At 42.3% G+C, this 23,675-nt stretch overlaps 1 protein-coding gene across 26 annotated transcripts in view; it reads right to left on the bottom strand.

Annotated features, from left to right (window-relative positions):
- Window positions 1-23,675, bottom strand: part of MAGI1 (membrane associated guanylate kinase, WW and PDZ domain containing 1) — a 355,964-nt gene that overhangs the window by 110,617 nt on the left and 221,672 nt on the right. Inside the window, exon 1 of one of the 26 annotated variants that reach the window (XM_074879074.1) lies at window positions 20,723-20,917. The exons of the other annotated variants lie outside the window; for them this stretch is intronic. The gene's annotated coding sequence lies outside the window, so the exon portion shown is untranslated. Of the gene's footprint in view, window positions 1-20,722; window positions 20,918-23,675 lie in introns of those variants that run through there. 26 annotated transcript variants of the gene reach the window in all.

Below are 23,675 nucleotides of genomic sequence, written 5' to 3' on the forward strand. Positions count from 1 at the left end.
GCATAAACGGAGGAGCAGAGTTGGTAAGGAAACAACCGCAATCTCCAATCATGAAACCTTAGAGATGCTCTTACTCCTTTTGTTGTTCATGTGATTGCAAGAGACCTAAAGGATTCATTCAGGACTTGTGCTGAAAGGACATCGCGACGTTACCTGGAAGAGCGTGCAGCACAGATGGCAGGGAAAGGTTTGATTATTTGACTGAGACAGTGGGCACCCAGTTGAGAGAGCACAGAGCACTGATTTTCGAAAGAACCGTGCTCCTTCCCAACCTCTTAAAAATAAAAAGTTTTTAAAGCATCTCAAGTTCAGCACCAAAAATGAAGGCACATAGGGGAAAAAAAAAATTAAAAATCACAACATCAATGCAATACTACATTAAAACTGTCTGAACAACTGCAAAAATTACCTTGAAATCTCTGATACTATACGGAAAAGAAGCCTTTTTTAAAGAGTGATAGGGCTCTTTCCCTCCTTCCTCCTCTTTTTACTTTGCTTTAGGAGGTGGGGGGGAAGAGAAGGAAGGAACAAGACTTTTGGTGAAAACTGTTCTTTAGGTTCAGTATGTTCCAGTACCCCTTCTCTTACCACATCTCATTTTTAAAATATTTACATACTAGATTTCCTATTAAATTACAATTTTCTCAAAAAACGCTTATTTGATTGATACAAAAAGTTCCCAGTGTGACACTGTGATTGGTTCTAATTACTATTAATAAATGCATAATGAATGTTGATAAGATTAACAAACCATTCCAAAAATTCGTTATTGTATTCACTCTACAGCATAAACTCCAAATTAGCAGTAATGCCAGCAGGCTATTAATATTTCCAGATGAACAAAATGCAAGCAGATCATATGAGGATGAGCTTGAATTTTGCAAAACAAAATACCTGGGCAAATAAAATAAAAAAGGTGTAAGTTAATATTTGTCTAGCACGGGGTATTATGGAAACAGAGGGGCTTTACAACATTTACTCTGAAGGAGTGAATATATTAAGAAAGGGGAGCATAACATCCTTACCCATAAGATGGGACCAAGAAGCTGAATGGCTCAGTGGTCCCTTGATGCCGACTGCCAACCTGCTTCCCAGGAGCGTGGCTCCACGCTGAGCCCCATCCCGGCTCGCTGCGGTCAGAGGAACGTGGTGGTGATGGCGGCAGGTGAGGATACACGGAGCCAGGGCCCTCCTAGTGTGACAGCCGGGCTCTGCTGAGTTAGGGATAAAACCTCCAAGGACCTGGGTGAAGCAGGTTGCCACAGTACCTGGTCGAGCATCACCCTCACTCAACGGACAAGCTGGTCCCTCACCGCCGTGTCACCAACAGGACCGGGAGAGGGGTGCTCCCCTTGGCCGCTCCCAGCGAGACGCCAGAAATTAACAGTGCCCCGTGCAGCCTCTTCCCTCCCTGACAGCACAGAGCCTGCGGCAGCCCAGGTCGCTGGGTACAAACCGGTCCCCGTCTCCTTCCCACTCTCCTCATCTCCTTCCCACTCTCCTCGCCAAAACCATCCCGCTCCCCCCGACGTAACCTACAACCCCAGCAGCTCCATCCACACAGCTACCCAGCATCACCTACTGCACCGCAGGAGAGGTCAGGGAGGGAATTCACACTTTCTCGCTGGCTTCCCGTTAGTCTGACACCCTAAGGCACTTCCAATTTAATAAGAATTTCTTTTTAAAGTTAGAGGAATTGAAATAAATCCATACTGTTTGCCAATTTCCAGCTTACGTAATCAAAGTCAACTGGGCACTCACAAATTCCTCCCTTCTCTGCAAGCTAATCTGACAGTAGTGGGGGAAAAATGTAACAGACAAAAAATAATCTCCTGTGGCACTGTCTTGATTTTCCCAAGAAAATAAAATGCCTTCAGTTTATAATGGCTTAGTAATGAATTAAACATTTTGAAATCCATAAAAGAACCTCAATAATAAGATCTTTAGAAAATGCAGACACAGTCAAAGCAAAGAAAAAAAAGAAGCAGAAATATGTTTGAAATTAAGTGGAGACAAATCACTAAGACACAGATATGGTGAAGCAAAGCAATAGGCGTACCAGGGAGAGGGGAGAGAATCCATTCACCAGTCTAAGTTCACACATTCAGCATCTGCTTTCATCAGATACTAAACAAAACAAAGTTACTGCAGCTACAGTGCTGTTTACTTTTCAAAAACACCTAACTGGAGTTTTAATATACAGAAATATCAGAGTCTTAAAACCTTTTGTTTGAGAGCTAATACAGGCTCCCCGGTTAAAAAAAAAAGTCTATTACTCCACTGTGCTGGGAGGTGCTGAGATCCAGGCATTTGCATGGCTTAAAATGGCTGCAGCAGTTCGAGGCTTCTGTAACTTATTGTACACAACACCATGGAGCATAGGAGATGGGTCTCCTTCCTGGTTATACACTATTTTAAATTTAACAAAGCCAACGTAATTAGTCCCATGAGCACCCCTCCAGTAACAGCTTCAGCTCCCAGCACTAGCGAGCTGTATGCTATGCAGTAATTATGCTACCAAGCTGTCAGAGCCTCCTTATCTGCATGCAAATTAGTTCATATGCTATACATCTGCTATAATGACAGTATTAAAACACGAATTTTATAATGAAGCCATCCTCTTTATAGCAACATAGCACAATTACTTTATTAACATATTGCACATCTATGTCTGTAACTGTTCCCAGTCAAATAGCCAAATTTTCCATTCTCCCATACAGCAAGATCTTCTTCGCTTCTCTCCCCATATCTGTAAATAAGTACAAAGAACAAGAACGGGAATTTCTAAACTACCTCTGTACAATACCACTCCTTCATTGCTCCTGGGGAAATACTGCCCCAAATGCCATTAAGCATGACTAGGTGAATAAATATTCCCATAATGCTCCAAAAGGTTAGGAGATGAAACAGTAATAATCAAATCAGCAGCTGTTTGCTCCCAGCCTTGACATCAATCATCAGCTTCTGTGGACGAGCGACTGCCAGCAGCACGGCCAGACGGCAGCGGGAGGGGGACCGCAGCCCCTCCGCAACCCCGCGTCCGCCCCGAACGCACAGACACAAAAAGAGATGTCAAGCAAAGAAGGAAGCGCGAGGCGAGAAAAACCTTCACAAGCGAGGAGTGAGCAACGTGGACTTGGTGCCTGGGAGGGCTTCTGCCTGGAAAAGGCATGCCAGTGCCAGCTCCGCCACGGTGAGGGTTTTGGGGGTGGTGGGGGATGCAAAGGCAAGATCGCCAAGCGCGGCTGCTGCCCGCACCCTTGCCTCCGCCCCTCGCAGCGTCTGCAGCGTGTCGGTGGTCCATGCTGCTGGGGAAGCATCCTCACCTCGCCGAAACACGCAGTACTGCTTCACAACACATCGGCATCAGCTCTCGGCCCCTGCCCTCTTTCAAACATTAGTGTTGGGAAAGTTTAGTGGCTTCTCAGTCCCAGTGCTTTCTTCCAGTTTGGTTTTTGGAAGAAGCATGCAATTCTCCCCAAAGCTTATTTACAGTAACTAACCTCAAAGAAATAAAATCAATAGAGGACTTGACTAATTTCCTTGTGGGTATTTTACAAGTTCTTCTCTTCATTACATTGTGAGCAACTGCTCAGTTCTTTCACAGTTAAAAAGAAAAAAAAGAAAACACACAGAAAGCTATGTGATCAGCCCTAAACCTTCAATAAATCTTTACACCTATTTCCCTTCTCAAGCAAACACTTCGTTTTCAGGTCTATTTTTACCCTTCCAGCTTGTATTACTACAAGCCACTGATGCTCTGGGGGAGCTGCCAGGGATTTGCACTCAAACCTTCTTACAAAGACATACCCTGAACCCAGATAGTCGTCTCTCCAAGGTAATAAGGAAAGGTAATTTCTCATAATGGGGAATATAAATTCTGGGATCTTATTTCACTTACTTAATCTGATACAGTTTGTTTATACTTCTGACCAACTGGTTACTTTTTGAAAGTCTGCTTGGGAATGCAGCAGTTGCTCTTTATAGGCATCCTCCATGAGCAGGAACGTGTGAAAGTGGAGGAAGAAAAACCAAAACAGAACAAAACAACCTTTTCCCCTTTTCATGCTATATTTCCCCAAGCACCAGGAAGGTGTGGATAGGTCTCAGCCAAAATTTCAGCACTACTTTGTTCTTCATGTAAATCATCTCTTTCATCAATTATCTTAAAGCCATTTATAAACATGACTGCCATTTCAAAGCCACAAGGAGATAGGTGAGAATTACCATGGACAGCACAAAGATGTTCAAATACTAAACAAATCCGAATCTTCTCTTGAAACCTATATTTACAGCTTCAGTAAAGCCCTGAGTACTGACACCACAGTGTGTAAAACAACAAACAGAAGAGCTAGGGAAAGTCATAGAGCAATGCTTCTTTCTCCCCTACAAAAACTTGTTTTATTTTTGTCAGCATAACCTGTAGTTTGCTGGGTTTCTGTGAGATCAAGTATTTGTTCAGTTTATGAAAGGGATGATATTATGTGTTTTCCTGAGGGAACAGGGTCACTGGATTTCATGACCCTGGAGTTTATTCCAGCACTTGCTTCCCATGAGAAAAGTACTAAATGACCTTTTCCTTTGGGAGAATAGAAAACAAAATCAAAATACATCATAGTCCTCCTGCAGCTACTAACAAGATCTTCCGTAGCCTTTGACACCACCTCATGAAATAATGCAGCAAAAGCCATCTTAGTAGCACTCAGTGTGCACCTAACCAAACGGACTGTAGTTTCAGAGCAGTCAGGCATGCAAGGAGCAGCTCAGTCTTATCTGCTGGAAACTTCTACTGCTCGTCTACCATTTAGATATCTTCTGCACTGCTGCCGTCAAGGGTGAACTCTATTGTCGCTCCATCCACTTGTTTGCACACTCCTTCAAAACTGGATAGTGTTTTTCAGGCTCACTGGTACCTTCCCCAGGGCCTCCCTCATCAGCACCCTAGACATCCCGGCTACTTGCCATGTGGCAGGTTCTCCCCAGTTGCATTTTCATGATATACTACAGGTCAGTTCTCTACCTAAGACAGAAGCAACACCTTCTGTCATCTCTTCTAATCCCAAGGTTTGTTCCATCAACTGAATCGACCATGAACCTCTGGCTGAGTTACCATTGCCTGTTTACATTTTTGTTGCATTATTAAAGAAGAAATTCTGCCATCAGCACAGCAATCTGCTGGAAAATACAATCACATGGAAATCACCTGCAAGGTGTGCTATTTTGGAGGGGACTGCTAATGTAGGTCAAGTTTTATTTTAAAAAATCCTAGCAATATAATTTGGAATGGGCAAGTTCTCCTCTAGGTTGCATCTGTGTTTATTAAGAAAACTCTTATGAATTCTGGATTTTGACTCTATCCATCACTGGCTTATGAATGAAAATCACATAAGCATATACAATTTGTGTTCCCTGATTTTACAAGCTAACTCTACGCTTGCAGCTCGTATATTTTGAGTGATATTCATGAAAATATAAATTATTCTTTCACACTTAAAAAAAAAAGTCAAATTTGACAGTGAAAAAACACCCAAAGCATTTGAGTCAGCTCAGGATCACTTCTTGATCCTCTTACAATTCTGGCTGCCCAATTTATTGAGGTAAGTATTGTGCAGGGTCCTCGTATAAGCAAATCTTCCCAAAGCCCGTTCTACACTGGCAGCCAATCCCTGAAAAATTTAACAGTTTTCCATGCAGCTTTGGCATTTTCCCTCCCTCTTGGTAGCAGTATTGGCCCAGCTGGGAAATTGTGGTAGCACAACCAGACAGCAGAAATGCTGCAGAATCACCTAGAAACACTGAAATACTAAAGTGATCTTGTTTTTTAATATATTGTAATATACTTAGTGTGCACATGACCCACATTATAACTTAGGGTTTTGGCTTTTTGCTCTTTTCTTTTTTTGTTAAACAATTGAGATTGCTATTGCTCCTGAGCAAAGTTTAATCATTATAATATTTTAAATTTTGTAATCAAAAAATACAGAAGCCAATCCCAAACTGGGAGTACAATTGCTGCACTTCACAAAGGAGAGATCTGACAAGGGATAAAGTAATTTATTCACTCCTCCTTCCTTCACCTAGAAATTAACTTCACAAAAGATCATCAGCAAGATACTCAGTTACTAGACACCTACAACCTTGGCAGTGTCCTTTGCAAGGCAGAACAGCTGTTTAGTTGATGGGCACCTTGTCCCAGTAGGGAAAGTTACAGCATTCTCCACTGTAAATGTTGCAGGTTTCTGCTTTTCAAGCACTCTTGCTTTGTGCCTAGCTTGCAAGAGAACTCTGTTATAGAAATATTGCCACCAACACTGCAAAGACTGTTAACCTGAAGAATTGCTCTGTTCTGGCATTTGTTCTGTCTTAAGTGTATTTAAATTCCAGCAAGCATTTACATTGCAAGCAACCTTTGTTGCTTTCAAAAATTAAAGCGAACAACAAAACGTGAGCTTTGCTGAGATTTTTAAATGCTCAGATCCAGCTACCACCATTTAGCACCAGCCCAGCTGCACTGCAGCACCTCGCTGCAGAGTCCTCCTTAGACCAAGTACTCAAGTAAAGAGTGGTGACATAAATAAGGAAAACTCATTTCACCTTACCTTTGCATTAGGCTAAATGCATTAGAACATTCACTTTCTGCAGTTCATCTGACTGTTTGCTTCTAACTGTAACAGCTTCTTGACAAAGATTTTACATGGGCCTCCCATCTCCCAGCAGAAAAGAGAAAAAAAAGTGCAACCTCTTCCTCTGGCACGCTGGGGAACTCACCAGCCTACAACCTTTATGTGGTGTCTCTGAAATCTTTGTTCTTTCAGTGCTTTCCCAGACTGGTGTTTAGAAGCGTGTGTAGGGAAAGTAAAGTAGTGTCAATCTCAACAGATAAAAAAACATTACTTTGAAAAACTGGTTTCGGTCTCTGATTTCCAAACTCCCTTTATCTGCTGTGGTGTGCATGCAATGATTTGTACTGCTGGCAAAATAAGCAACTTTGAGAAAGGAATTTTGAAGGGCTTCTCACAGCCCATCTCTAACCATCCCAAATGGGTAATCCTAGCTCAGTTTTCCTTTTAATCTTGCTAGAGAAGAAAGGTAGGTTGCATCTAGCAACATTTCACAAAAAGCCATATGGCTCAGAATGCAAGCATAGCAAAGAGACTGTTCTCTTCCCCGCACCTAAATGAGACTTTACTAGGTACATGAGACACGAAGTTTGTCTAAAACCTGGCTTCCAAATAAGACCACATTTTAGGAATTAAACATTGCAAATTAATTTTTGGAATGTCAAATAGTGCAAGGTCAAGCAGAAGATTGTAGGAAAGACATGGACTGAAATCCAGTTTCAGGATCCCATTCTAGGGTCTTCAGGAAGTTGGACTATTCAGTAGAAACCTGAGAGTTAAAAGCAACAGTTCTGCTATTGTTTATTACCTTGTCTGAAGTGATTAATACAGCAGTTTATTGCCTCAGTTGCACAAAAAGAACTATGTGTCAACTCTTCTGACTGAGGAAAAAGCACCACATTGCTTTGCAATTAAAAAACAACATGGAAGAGTGCCAAGGGCGAAATGTGGAGAAAATCCTCATCTCCCCCAAGCAGAAGAAATAGAAAAGCAGAGCAATGGCACAAAACCTCTTTCTACCTTTGCTTCTGATGCTTCTGAGATTATAGACAGTTGTGGCCAGTTTACAGGGAGTGCAAGCGATGGTGAGAAAACCAAAGTGGAATCTGTTAACTTCTCCTTCCAAAACAGAGGGACCATTAAACACTAGTTAATATGAGACCTTACTAAGTCAATATATACCTTCCTCTCTTACATATGCTATCTCATGTTAGGGAATATCCCCTGACAATTTATCGCATTCATCTGCCCTTCACAGTGTTTTCTCCATCCTCCTACACACTATTCTCTTCTGCTTACAATAATGTCACTATGTATTCATCGTGAGAAGCCATCGGTACTACAAATTTCCTTTCTCAGTCTTCTTCCTCTACGACGGTCTAAAATCAGAAGACCCTCCTGACAGTGACTGGCTTGTCAGGGTGCCAGGACCACCGACTAGTGTCCAACAAGTTGTTTCACAGAGTTCCTTTCTACACCAGTTTGCATCATATTTTGTTGGTAATCTTGCATATTGATTCCATGCTGAGTGCCTACAGCATCTAGCACAGTTCTGGGCTGTGACTAGGGTGCCCTTCCCAGGCTACTCCACACTACACCAAGAATAAAAAACAGTGAGACAGCTTTAAATCTGCTGTCCAGTATGCACAAGCTGTCTTCCTTAGCTTTAAGTTTAAACCATACTAAAACCAATATGAATGGGACTCATCAGCTGTTACAAACACAAATAATCCTTATTCACTGAAGCCTGTCTGCAGATACAGTGGTCATTCCTAGCAGCGGTCTCTGAAGCCCTCTCCAGATTTTCCTCCTTCTACAGTGGTGCACAGAAAAATCAGAAAGACTCTGGTTTAATAAAAATACATACACTGTACTGGAACATATTTTTGCATTGATATAGAAACTCAGCAGGAAATAATAAAACCCTAAAAAAAAAGAAAAGAGCTTTTAAGTGTGACAGCTTTCAAGTCTGATTGCATAGTTCTTTCTCAAGTCTAGAGGTGAGCCTCTCATAGGGTAGGCAAAAATTTCCATGCTTCAGTGGCATACAGCTCTTGTTTCTCAAGCTCTCTAGGAAACCTTTTTAAACACCCAGCATCTTTGTATTCAGAAAAGCTGTGCTTGGTGCAGGGTAAATCCACTCCATCCTGCCCTCAGCTCTGGCACATTGAATTTTGTAAGGAAGAAGGAGGATTTCCCAGCTATCTGCGTGCCATTAAAAATATGTCATGTAAAAGATTAACTTGTGAGTAGAGAGCAGGAAAGAAGAATTTGCTTTTGTCAGAGACAGATTTTTCTTCTTTTTAAGCAGAAGGTGTCACAAGTTCAAAGTCCAGCTGAGATGGTGAGTTCAAATATATACGATAAACGTATCTCAGTTATCACAATCGCATACTTGCTGTACAATTCACACACAAACACATATTTTACTCTACAAAAGCATATTTAACACAGAAAGGCCACTCTTCCTCTGAAGCCTAGGATTAATTTACATAATGCACCTTTAAAGTCACTTTTTATGTGTTAATTCCTGTTAATAAAGAAAGAGATGTTGCAGGCACAGGTTTCAGCTTGGTACATGCTGCAGTGCTCCCCACAAAAAGACTGCAGCAGAAACCCCAATAAAATAGCTATTTAGGAGCTGCATGGCTGCTTCTTTCTAATCTGGAGTCAACATGGAGATATTATCTATGGATCATGCATAATTCACTGTTCATTTGCCCCTGTAAAGATGAAGACCAGAAGGAAAATAAAAGGATTTTATGACAAAGCTACACCAAAGGCAGTTGCAGAGCAGGGCTTTGGAAGCCATCTCAAAGGATGCCCAAAGGTGCTCGCCTCCCACTGTACCCAGCTGCTCCTGAAATTCAGTGGCAGTCGGGCACCGCGGCAGAAACCTTGGCACCTTGTCCTCTGCTCTTACTTCTTCCACATATGTTCTCTTCAAAAGGCATTTTAAGACCAAAGGACAAGCCAAAAACCTGGGGGGACTTTTGATCATTCTCAGCATGGAAGGTCTTATGTGGCATTCCAGTTTCTGCAATAGCAGCAAGTACAGCAGTGGCATTGCCGTTGTATCTTTGTTATAACTAAGGGAATCTAGGCTCAGAATTCAAATGAGAGAATTTCCACTATACACAGTCTGGGTTTTCATTCATTTTTTGCTTCCTCCCGTTCTTTCTCCTTGAGGTTTAAAGGAATCCCTCCTTGAAGCACTCTTGTATAGGACACAACTCTATTCTGAACTCCATTATACCTCATAACTTGATACATTAAAGTGGCTAAAACTCTGTAAAAGTTTTAGAAGAAACTGGTGCTGCTGTTGATCAAGGCTATAACCTACACTCACTAGATAATAATTTATGCACTACAAAAACTACTCTGCCCTCCATGTTTCTCAATTATTCCCAACACACAGTCCACTCAACAAGATTATTATAAAAACCTGGCAAGATCAGAAAGCTAAAAATTTTCACAATAATCAACAACTCCCCCTTCATTAGGCTTTGCACAGTTCATATTATTTCCTTGCTGGAGAAAATCATGACTAGTTACTGTCTGCCTTCAGAAACAAAACTATCAGTAACGTTTCCACAGGGATCATCTGAAATGGATTTCTAATAATGTACAGGTTAAAGGTTTTCTTGTTCTCCCCTTTCTGTGCCCAGCATTTAAGCTTTATGGTCCCAACGACACTATGAAAGGCACATGTGCTTAATAACAAAACTTGTAAAGAATTATGTCTTAAAATATATAACTGCATGCTTAAATATAGGACAGACGTGAACTCAGGCAGTCACTTAATACAGAGGAACAGGTTCTATTTATTCCTCCAGTGGCCAGCCTTAGCGTAGGAATAACTGACGGAGCAGATAAAGGCTCTTATCCTGGGCTGGTTGTATATAGCACTTCATCAGCACACTTAAAGGCACTTTACTAAAGCAGGGATGTATTGTTATCCCTATTTTACAGAAAAGGAAAAGCTTCCCAAGGTTACAAGAGAAGGTCAGAAACTGTATCTGCAACTACCACCTACATACCTTAATTCCCATGCTTTCCCCATTGAAGCAACACTCTAGGAGCATCACAGATTGAGTTTTTACGTAAACATTTAACTAATGTCTCAAGAAACCTACCAGCAATCACAGTACTTTGTCTTCTAAGTTGGATCGAATTAGGCCAGCCTCTACTGTGTTCAAGTAGACAACACTAATGGCCCATCTCTCTATCTCTGGAAGTACAAAGAGTGGTAGCATTACCTTTGCTTAAACTCTGAAGAAAATAGGGATGGTGCTGATGGATCTCACTTAAATAGGAAGACAAACAAATATTTCAAGTCTTGACAATGTAAATTCAGATAACGCTTAGTAAATCTCAAGGTAGAAGTCACAAGAGACAGATTCCTGAGTTAATTCATTCACACAAGTTTAAATCCACCCTTGACTGGGAGGAATAGCACAGAACACCATGACAGAAGTTAGGGTGACACATATAGCAACCCTGTCCCTGTGGCTGAGGCTTCCTACTGTTTCCTGTGAGGGAGGTAACACCCAGAAGATCATCCTGTCTGGACCACAACTCCCCCCCATACGTCCATACACCACAAAACACGGCTTGCAAGTCACATCGCCCTTCGTCATACTCATTTTGGCCAGACCAGCTGCAGATGGCAGCCCCTTATGACCTCCAAAGGCAAAGAGAAGCCTCAGAGCACCTCTGATTAGAAAACTCCAGCTAAAATGTGCTTTTCAGTGACTCTTTTCTTTGGTTTCTGCTGGCAGACAGTGGCTTGCTTACCTTCACTGCCTTCCCTGCTTCTTTAGCAGGGCATCATCTTGGCAGAAGCAGCTCAGCCCAGACACGGGAAGGCTCCAGAGTTTTACAGCTGCCTGTCTGCTTGGCTTTCCCTCCTCTGCCTCAGTTTGTTGTCTTGTTTTATATGTTAAAGACTAAAGAGTTCATTTTTATAAAGTGCTTGAACAGGCTATTTGATATAAGCCTCATTTTTCAGAGGTGTCAAATACCTCGGCTCCTGCTGAGGGCAAATGCATCATCGCTGCTGAGCGCCAGGGAAGCAGGACTCTGCACGGTGGTGAAGCGGGAAGGGAGCCGGGCTGTCCCGCCGCACGGGGCTGCTGGCAGGCAACGCACACCGCTTGTCCTGAGAAGTCTCACCACATTTCTGGGAGGTAGGTAAAAACTAGGAAGATCATTTTTTAGATGAGGCAACTCAGACGTATAGAATCAGTGCCTTGTTTGAAGTGACAGACTGAGTGAAAATGCTGAAACATTCATAAAAGACTATAGTCCCAAGGATAAGTGCAGCCTTTATTTACAACCCTCTGCTTCACAGCTCAGGCACTGGGGTTAGCCTCGAAATTTAACACAATTATCACTTGTAGGTCTCTATTTTCTATGGCTTTTATTCTGAAATATAGCAGAGAAACAAATGAAATTAATAAGCAACAGCTTTCATGGAGAAAGCAACTGAAAATCAATTGTGCTAGAGATTTCTGCCCAGACTGTCTTACCTGTTCTGGTTGTGACAACATAGAAACAAAATATAACTGCATTCTGCACAAACTCACATCTTCGCCTGCTAAAACTCATGCTGACACCACCGCAGCACTCAGAGGAAGTGGCTGAAATGTTAGCATTCACCAGGAATAATTCCAGAAATAATGGAGCTACTGTTCCCGTTTCCAATCAAGAGAAGTGCATGGCCCACAACCACCTACGCCAAAAGGGGCTGCGCTAACAAAGGCAGATCCAGCGCATAAAGATTTTTAAGAGTGCTGCACTGGGAAGTTGTGGGGAAATAGGACACACTGGACTCTCCAGAGATGGTTTTCTATTTTCATGGCTATTTTTTACAAGCCAAGGGACTACAGAAAGGTATTTAAGCTACCACACCCAAGCAGTAACTAAGGTTTACACAGTTTACTGAGGTCAGAGAGGATTGTCTCACAGATTTTTACTGCCTGTGAACAACTCTACAATTCTAAAAATACCTGAGTAACTGTCATGGCAGGCAACCAAACACTAATATTTTTTCCTGTACAAAATCGTTTCTGACATACTCCATTTTGTCTGAGAGCTACAACACTTTTTCAAAAGCAAAATCACTCTATCTTGACAGAATAGGAGAATGAAAGCAAACACCTTGCACAATGGTCCTCGGACGATGGGGGACTGAGAGCGGTGGAACAATCCCTCCCTACCACGCACAAGGAATTTCAAGTTGAAAACCATGCTTTGGGGAAGGCGGGAAAAGAGCAGGAAGGCAGAACTCGCTTGCAACAGAAAATCAGTTTGCAATCTTGATTACAAAGTTGCTGTTAAGATACCATAATACATTTTTTAAGCAGCTCATTACCAATTTATCAAAACATTAGGGCTTCTTTTAGGCTGTTGGAGATTATTGTTTGAACTGCTATTTAAAAGTGTACTGGCTCACAGCATGGCTAATTCATTCTTATGCCAATACAGATACACATGCAGTACTGTGTGTATAGCTATATTACAGTTCATTTTTAAAAAGCAATTTTGCATGCAAAGTACGTGTATTTTTTCACATTTGGACCATGAACGAGATAAATTCAGTTCCAAATAACAAAATGTAACTTAATGGAGCACTAAATGGTACTTCTAAATAAACACAAATATTATTTTGACACTTGGATACCTTACACAGCAATAAACAATGTCATTAATAAAGACAAGAAGGCACGTCTCCATGCTCCAAGAGATGCAAAACTGTCACCTTTTTGAAAGGGTCGGGTGGCTTTAGAGAGAGGTAACAACCTCATTAAAGCCCTTCCTCTGTATGGAGATTTTCTCGTTTGTTCAGGCTGAGAGATGTCTTGCTTTTTTTTCAAAGGATTAACAAACAGAATAGGAGCAGTGCTTCTCTGTCCAAGTTGTTATTTTTAATAAGAAAAAAACCTAATTAGAATACAAACTAGGAGCAGTCCTGATGAAGCGGAGATGTTTTTCTCCCCCACCAATCAACAACTGGACCACAGAGACTCAAAAACCGTAAAGTAGAAGGTCTCATTTAATTGACTGATATACTAGAAATCTTTGACAGGGAGTGGTCAGTTTGAACTTTGGGCTCAGTAATGAGGTCTCAAGTTCCCTCTTTGACAGAATGAACCACAACGGTGCTGCATGACTTCATATAGCTTCATTTTATAATTACAAGCCTGTTCTTTACTATTTTTCCCCAGCTTAAATACCACTTTTTCAGAGATGCTAGGGAAAAAAAGAAATGAAACCAATTTTAATGAACTCATGCAAATATAAGCCTGGTGAAACAAAATCACAGACCTAAGCAGAATACTGCATTGAACACATTTGTATGTTTTATGCAAAGCTCATCTAAATTTGAGTAATTGGACCTAATTTGGCAATCTGCACAATCAGTTTGCAAACTTCAACCACTGAATTTTAAGTATGAGCCTGGAAAATCATTAACATTTGTATTTATCATGGTGGCCCCGATCCAGCACAGTACTAAAATCTGTGTTCAAGCATTTTGAATGAGGTCTTAGTGTACGTACAGCATCCAAGACAGTATCAGGAGCTCTAATTACAGAGAAAAGTCATTGATATGTTCAGATCACACAATTTTAATCTCAAATCAATCTCAAAACTCAAACCAAATGTCAAATCTCTGAAGTTTAAGGCTGGGAACCTTCCTTCAAAAAGCCCTCTGTCTTGATCCCTTGATAGCTTCCATGCCACACTATCTGAAAAACGTTCCCCAGATCATAACTGTTGTTCTATTGCTTCTTATCCCTACCCTCTCCTCTTTTCCAAGGGCCCCCGGTTGTCGCCGTTGCCTGCTGTTTCCCTCCTCATGCAGATGTTAACGCCGTCCTTTTCCTTTCTGTAGGCACCCAGTCTCCAATAAGCAGTGCAGGAACTGGAGGTGCTTTCCATGCTCCAGGAGCGTGGCGAGAGCACCAAAGCAGTTTATTAAAGGGCAGTTCTCCCATGCTCTCCTCAGCATGTGTTTTGGCTGCAATGAGGGTTATTTTTCATTTGTGTCTCATCTTTCTACAAGAAAAAATGCAATGAGTCTTGAACTTATAAAAACGTTTTTGCTCCAGATATCTTAAAATATTTTGTAAGAAAGAAAACTGTTTCCCATTCAACTCTACTCATTACTTTTTTTTTTTTTTTTTTCCTGAAGGCATCTCCTTAAGGAGAAGGAAAAGCACATTTTTCAAGGTGAAAACTGCCAGTCTGAATTTGAATCAAAGTCTGAATCCATTTCAATGGGAAGCTTCACAGCATCCCAGCAACTTTAATACAGGAGGGTAAGCAGCCTGTACTGGCATCATGAACCCTCTCCATGCAACCAGAACACCACCAGAGTTTAAATATGGTTGTGTGTCAGTAAAACAATTTTAAATCACAAGCATAGCCAAGATCTATTAAGGCAGAACTGCGCTAGATCACATGCAAGTTCAGTTTCTCTCCATGTGTCCTCGGGAAATGTGTTAATTGCTCACAGCTCTAACACAGATTTTCAATACATCTGCAAGACACAACAACACACACGCTAGCTGGGGGGAAGAGGAAGATCTGATTCTTTTCATCATACAATCTTGGGATATTTGGCACATTTCAGCATCATGGCTTTACCCCTTCTTGAGCCTCCTTCTACTAGCTACCATTTTTTTCCCACTGGCTCGTACCACTGGACCCTGGGTACCCCCCCCCATCACCAATGTCGTGGGATGCAGCTTGCTCACACACTCGGCCACAAAGCTCGACTGCCCCCCAGACTTGTCATGGGGATTTCTGCACCAGGACAAGGTGGTGGAGGACAGGCCTAACTTTGCGTAGTGATGAGCAAATGCTGCAGCCCAGCACCTCGAATCCCAAGTCCTGTGTCCTCTTTCTATGTCTCCAATCAGTTCCTTATACACTGAATCACAAATTGCTGTTGCAAATTCAATTTCATATTTTTGTAGGTCATCTTAGGAGCTGCAACTTGAAACAATGCAATTTAGGCAAGAATTCAGGAGGAGCAATTCCCCAAATCAGGACTTGTTTGCACAGGTTTCCTGTTGCTCCTGGGACTTTCACAGCATAGCCAGTTACTACAGAAATCTTTTACTGTTATCATGACATTTCTGTAGTCAAATTCTCTCCAATTAATCCGAGAGTAGTAAAATCGGACCTTTTGTTTTGCATCAGGAGAAAATTTCAAACTTACTCAGCTCCAACACATTTTATGAAAGAAAATTGCTGCTTGGGTGCCAGGAAGTCTCTGGGGGAGGAAAGCTCTGGCCAGCTCCAGCTGTACGCACACAGGCCATGCCCAGCAGCATCCCACATACTTAAGTATCTCTTTATATGGACTAACCTAACCAGCTGAACCATACTGCATGTCCGGGACATGCTGCTCTTTTGACCAGGAGCTAGCAGACCATCACTAGACAGGCAAGTGAGAAATTACCAGTTGCTCTGACATCAGCTAATACGAGACAGAGCGTATCTTCTAAAAGAAGTCTTCCCTGTGACTGCACGGCAAGCAAAGTTCCTATATCTCGAAGACTCATTCATCCCAGCCTGTCAGCTTGCAGAGAAAGAGCTGTGGTGCTATTAAATTGTTTTGAAATGGGAAATGTCACCAGAACTGAAGTTTCAAAATGCACCTGAGAAACACAGCTCTTTTCACTGCTGAAACAAAGAAATGAGAACTAACAAGGTTTAAAGGAAAAAGGAATTGCTACAAGATAACTGGGCAAAACCACTTTTCAAGTCACGGCGCAACACAGTCACATCCAAGGGAACTGAATTTCACCAGCTGGCATAAGCTTCAACCGACTGTGTTGCACTCCCTCCAGTACTCAGCGTAGACTTGTGCTTATCAAGCTCCAAAGTTTGATCATTAAACCTGATCCAAAATGCTGAGGAGACTATTCCTGTCAGCAAGGGCTCAGTCAGGTGTCTTTATTAATCACAACTAACAAATATTTTAATTCTGGGACCTTTGGGAGGAAGGGGCAGAGTGGGGCTATGTGCCTTGTTTCATATGAGGAGATGACAACTCAGATCTGCAGTGCCTGATTAATATTTTATGATTGCGATCCACTGGGTATGCGGTGTAATTCTGGTGGCTTGTTTTGCTCTACGTTCATTGCATCTCCAATGTTATTTGCAACAGCTTCGTGGAACAACAACAAAAAGAGGTTTCATTCCCGCAGGACAGCATTGGCTGACCTCTCTTATTGCTTCGTGTAATTCAGAGGGAGCAGGCGTTAAACAGGAAAGTGCTTTTCAACTTTTAAAGAGAAAAAAATGGCACCACAGATTTACATATAGATAACATTTCAGAGAAGAACAATGCTGATTTCTCCTGTCTTGCATTTATTTACCAAGTGATCCTAACAGAGTGGTCAGAAGACAAGCCTGCAACAGGGCACTGCTGAAGACACATCTCTGTGTCATCACCAACAGTTCAGCACGCTAGCATTAAAACAGCATCAAAACACAGCGTGATCAGTGGAAAGAGACAATGAATACAAAATGCCTAACTTTAAGCACAACTCTACAACTGAGGTCCATCCTAGGACTTTGCAGAGGTCCCTAACCTAACTTTTTAGTGAAAAGAAGACAGTAACTTAAAATTTGACAGTCACTGAGGACAGGCATAGTGGGGTCTGTCCCATGTCCAGGCAATTGCTGCATCTCAGACACTGCACCAACACTGGCACACAGCAGACCTACTGCCTCCAGGGAATGCAATAGTAAAGACGGCTGTTCTGAATCCACAAGATCTTAAGACAACTCAGAAAGCTTTCTGGTTTCATTGCAATGTACGTATGGCGTGATTTTTATTTTTTTTTCCCCCGTTATTCAAAGATCTTTAATAGCATATTACTCAAAAACTCCCCTTCTCTCAAGAATATGAGTGATGCTTGTAATGAACTATGCCTTAAGAAGGTGTGTGTCAGTGAAAGACTGGGATATTTCTGGATCTCCAGTCTCTTTATGCAGCTTAATGCTAATGAAAGGAAACCATTTTTTTTGCACACAGTGAAAGGGAACAGATGGTGTCACAGTTCTGCTGTGGAATTTAAGCAGAGTGACAACCTATACAGCAGATCATCATCATGGGTGAGACTCTTTTTAGGCAGCAGCATGGAGGGTTTATTTGTTTTTTATTTACTTATTACTATCCAATATCTTGAGAAGCTTTTTCTTTCCTTTTTACAGTGAAACCTAAGAAAATGGTATGATAATCTCACCATCCTACAAGACCTCAGAAGACACATGAAGACCAGTATTTTAAACACACTGTGAAGGGACAGCTGAAAAACAGCACCTCATATTGCAAACTGTGGCTTTCCAATCATGTATCTATCTAGGCACCAGTCGCTGATGAGCAAACCAATAAGGGCTTAAAAGGGACACACACTGTCAAGTTGAAAATCCCTCTTCCGTCTGAAATCTGGTCCCCAGTTCTGTCTGCAAGGCAGATGATAGGGGAAAAAGAGATTTTTTTTCATTTTTAATCACTTTATATTTTACACTTTTGGTTGGCAATATTCTATGTAAAGTTCACCTCATTATTTCCTTTCTAGGTTCACCTGCTTTCATCCTGCAGAAAAAGAAAGGTAAAAAAAGCAGATAAAAATCATAGTTGGAAGTTTACCCAGAAATAAGGAATTTAAAAGGGACTTTGTCCCATAGATTTGTTGCTGCTGTTGTTTACTAAATTGTTAGCTGAATTTTTCTAACCCTGACAACTGAGTCAGACATGTTTTCATGTGCTGATCCTACTAGAGGCATCTGAATTCCCACAAAGCATCTTGCTCTGGTGAGACAGTCGATATGCAGCTTGAAGTTTCACAATTTTTACTGTTTTCATTCCTTCATATTTATCTTCTTTCAGCTTATTTGAACTGCCTGTATGATCACTTTATAGTGCATACCACTATAAGCAACAGATGACACGCTCATCCACTCCATAATTCACATCGACAATAGTCAATCTCTGCTCAGCCCATATCTCACAAGAAAAGGGATTAATCAGGCAGCGACATCCTGGGAGAACAACAAAGCTCAGGCTGCCGGGGTTAGGGTTTGGACCCCTCCAGGAACAGTCTGGTTCCACTGCAGTCTCTCTGAAACTTTGGAAAACATTTGTGTGATGACAACTCCATTTTTGCACAGGGATGGAAAATATGTGCCCAAAGCTGCCCAGTTGCAAGCCTTATTACAGTCTTGCAGTGAGACAGGGAAAATCAGGTCTTAGATAACATCTATAAACTCAAATAGTCCTATTGGCACACTGCTATTTGCAACATGCTCAGTTCTGACTGTAGGAGACAATAGCAATCAGCCTGTAAGGTGCTGTGAAGCTGAATTTATATATACAGGTATGAGTTTACATAGATGAGGGGCTTGAGATTCAGAGAAAGCAAAGCAGTACAAGCACCATTGTACTAAGTGCTCCAGTCTCTGGTGGGTGAGTGTGCTAAAGGTATTGTGCTCTCCTAGGTCTGTAAAACAGCAAAGTCTAAAACTAAGGTCTAATATTAAAGAGAAGCTTCACTCTTCAATGCAGGCAAGGACCAGCTTAAAATCCCCCTATCTATCTATCTATCTATCTATCTATCTATCTATCTATGTGTGTGTGTGGATAAAATAGCACCTTCTCATGCAAAAGGGGATGCCAGGGCTCTTTCAGAGATCTAGCACCTCCAGTAACAGGGACCACAGGAACCATCAATCCCACAACAGCAAACCATCCTTGACCCCAAAAGCGGCAATACTTAACAGAAACGACTGCGCAAAGATACGTTTGGGATGGGAGTGCTTCAAGTGTGGAAAAGTGTCAAAATATTCATCGTGAGTGAATTCTAAACTCACTGGCAGGGGTTCACAAGATGTAACCTGCCCATTAACACGTCTTGCAGGGAGGGACAACACCACCTTCTAACGCTTCGACAAGTGAAACACTTGGGTTGTAAGGCATTTACAGGACATTTTTTAAGCATGTCAGGTAAAATCACTACTGTGCTCCAAAGCACCCAGGCTCTTACTGCAGAAACTCAGCAGCTATTACACAGCAAGTGTGAAGTGAAGAAGCAGAAAGAGAAGAGATTGTCAGTAAATAGGGTTAATCCCTGCAGGTAATACCCTTTCCGTTAAATTGTGCAGCATTTTCCAGTCTGCAGATTCTCAATCCCATTTAACATCTCTCTCACACTGCAAGCAGACACATCTGAGCTCCCACACTTACCCCCCTGCCCCCTGCTCCCCCCACCCCCAAATTCTGCAAGGCTGTTTTTGCGGGCAGCAGCCAGTTAAACTAAAGGCTGCTGGTACTACCCCGGGAAGCTGTAGGGGGGTGGGTGAGCCGCACAAAAGATCTCAACACAAAAGGCCATCCTTTTCATCCTTTTTTCTTCTTCATTTCTCCAGCTGAGCCATAGCTTTATTCAATCAACACTTAAAAAATAGATGCAAATGTGGGAGGGGGTAGTGACTGGGGGGGATTAATATGGGGCAACACCTATCTTCATACAAACAATCAAATTTGCTGGGTGAGAGGATGTGGGGAGCCTTCAGTTCTCATCTCCTCCCTGCTTCCAAATAAGCCCGTTAGCCCGCTTCCCCAGCGCTCACAAAAATTCATGCAGCATGCTACAGATATTTTCCGATTATTTTTTTTTCCAGGAGAAGATGTAAAGGGCCTGACACCAAAAGGACAGCAAACATCTTTGCATTCCCAGCAAGACCCGCACAGTGTACATAATCATAGAAAAACATGGCTGGCTGGTGCATCGACAGATGCAAACGAGAAATACCAGATTTAGCCTTATTTAGATTACAGCAAAATTAAATGGGGAGGAGAGGGGGAGGAAGGGAAATAATTGTGGCTGTGTAACATGGCTGCACAATTTTCAAAGCCTCACGACTGCCAGCTTGCAGGGAGCAGTGAAAATGTGTGTCTGCTCTAAAGGGAGCTGTTCCTGCCACCCCTGCAGCACAGCCCGTTCCTTCAGTTATCCATCCAGCGGGCAGGCACGCTGGCCAGCAAGCATGAAAGGCAGGGAAGAACTAAAATAGTTTACCTGATCAATGCAACTTCACGGGAGCCGGAGGTAGGGATTCCAGAAGAAATGCAGCAAGGAAGAAAAAAATCTGCTTGGATCCTTCTGGCAGTCCACAGTCTCATCTACATGCATCTGAGCAAGCCCTTACCAGCAGCTGCTTCTTTTATCAAGCCCACAGGCACAGCAAATTAGTCCGGTTAGACAGTTCAGTCAATGTGGGCTATTCACAGAGTGGCTGTTGTGCGAGCCCGGCTTCTCCTGTCCCCCTGTCCCCGGGTAGGCACCCGCCCACCTCCACATGGCCCTGGATAAACACGGCTCTCACAGCACCCACGGAGCAAACCACATGATCCTGACAATCACCAGCGCGGGCAAACGCTGACTGGACCTCTCGCTTCACCCGGGCAGGGCGCTGAGATCTGGGTAAAAAGGCAAAGCCTAAGAATGGGTTTACTTTAAAGGGAAAAGCTTTTTCTTTTTTTTTCCCCTTCCTTTTTTATGCCTAAGGAGGGAAAAAAATTAAAAATAAACCAAATGCAAAGATCTGAAGATGGGTAGTATCTTCCAAACCACCTTCGTTTTGAAAATGAAGTGTCACTCTGAAATGAAGTGTCATTCAGACTTCTAATAAGCACAAAGCATCAGACAGAGACCCTGAATGAAGCCTGATACAGTCATGGAGAGATGCCGACCACAGTCAGCGCATCCTTGGTCTGTACAAAGCCATGGATTTTCAATTTTGTTGTTTTAAAAAAGAAAATGTGACAAGCCCCTTTTTTCTCCTCCTTTTTCCATCATGAACCGTCTTAAAATATGCACACAGAAATAAACACACACATTGAAATAAAGCTCTAATAAAGTGGCAGACGGCACGCACTGTCTGCCATCCTTGGGAGTGGGGAGGAAACCTGGTGGACAGGGCACACAAAAGGCGTATGCCTCTTAAATACTCTCCTGAGTGGGACCCACAGGGTCAAACACGAAGAAGAAACATTTATAAAAGCCATTCTATTTTTCTATCATTGCACAAAGGAGAGAAGGAATAAGACCTTCTCTCTCCCCCCTGCACCCTAATGTATCTTTAGGACTAACAGTGCCCTTTTCCTCCCCTCCAACATAGGAAGCAAATATGTATATGGAGGGGTGCTATAAATACACACACACATGCATATATATATATATATATATCTCCTATAAACACTTTCTCTTGGTTATCTAAACTCTCCCTTCACAAAGTAGCACAGTTAATTGGAAGAGTTCTCCAAACAATCTGGCTGATCGCTGACGGCTGCCTACTTCACACCAGCATTTGCACTTAACTAGGAGTTAGAGTAAGCCATCCACATAAACCAAAGGTAAACACTGATAAGGTATTTGATGCTTATAAAAAAGCAGGTTTATCCAAAAATAGGTTAAAAGAGACACATCATGGCACAACATCACCCAGTGTGTAGTTGGCTTAAGATCCTGGTTCCTGGAGCCATCACACACAAACCACACAAACAGAAAACTCCATAAAACCTTCTTCCTTTTCTAAAAAGGGAAAGGAGCTCAGTGTTTTTATGGCTCTGAAAGAAAAGCTTGAACTTACTCCCGAAATTCCTCAGAGGCTTAAGAAAAGAGAGAAGAGAATAAAAAGTAGAAGGGGGAAAAAAAGAATAATAAAGAATGAAAAAGAAAAGAAACAAACCTCATGCCTCCTATGCCATTCCCAGCTTCATAATGTTGTAATGCTGGCAATACCCAAAAGCAAATGAAGCTTTAATCACGACCACTGTCCAAATGTGACTGTAGGCAGTAAGAAACATCTCAATAAAGGTAAGACTGAACTGTGGAAAGCTCTTGGAATCGGTTATAAATTCATTTGAAACTTGGGGGAAGAAATTAAACACAAAAACATGAACTGGAGAGGCAGGGAGGGAGCAGGACCTTCGGCAATCCTGAAAGGTAAAGCTGTTCCTCTGCCTGCCGGAATCTCCAGACTCTGCAATAAGCTGTTATCTTTAATTTGCTCCTGTCTGAGTGGGGTGGTTTGGCACTGCCCCTTCGCTCATCTCTGCTCACTCATTACATCCCTTGCCTGAAAGGTGAAAGGAAGCAAGAGGCAGGATTGAGGTCACTTCGGGATTGCATTACAGAGTATTTAATAAGCTCGGCACATTGCTGTCCCTCTTCCCATATGGAAGTATGATCCAGGATCCATGGTAAAGGGCAGTCTATGCTGCCATCAAACCTGATGCTGCTCACATAACGATGCAAGCAGCCGGGGCAGCACACTGTGGGCAGTACACGGCCTGGGTAGGGTCAAGCACATCCTCCCAAAAGCATGGGGGACAGCTTTAGTCCTGAGCAGAAGGACATGAAGCACTTCCCTTCCGCTTTGTTTGGCAAATATGAGCACAATCAACATGACTGCGGGAGAGGTGAAGGATGTTGCACCCTCAGTGCCTCTCCTGGTGATCAGCTGGCACCTTGCAGGAGGGAGCATCCTCATCTTCCCCCACCTTTTCAGCAAGATCCACTGCTCAGTGTCTCAGAGAGACTCCAGGTGCCCAGAGCACAGGGGCAAAGCTGGTGAAAATTCACGAAGGAAGAAAAGACTGAGTATGCACAATACAAAGATATGCAGGCCAGGTGTGATACCCACAGTGCAAAGCACAGTTAGCAGAAGACCTATTTTTCAGGCTTAATTGGAATTTAGCCTTGATAAAAGGCCAAACTTTCTCCCATTTTAGTCAACAGGAGTTTGTCATTGTCCTTGATGGCAGCAGGATGTGGGACATTAGGGAAAAAAAGGGCCCAATTCATCACCTTGAATAGGTGAAAAGGAAAGTCCATTCTTTACTGTCCCATTTGATTCCTAAAAGACACCTTAGAGCATTACTAGGATTTAACTTAATATTTCTTAAAAATAATTTGAAGCAGTGACTTTACACTTTTTCCCTGCGTATTTGATCACTTGTTAAGGAAA

The sequence above is a fragment of the Strix uralensis genome, chromosome 10 (assembly GCF_047716275.1).
Source record: "Strix uralensis isolate ZFMK-TIS-50842 chromosome 10, bStrUra1, whole genome shotgun sequence".
Taxonomy (NCBI): Eukaryota; Metazoa; Chordata; class Aves; order Strigiformes; family Strigidae; genus Strix; species Strix uralensis.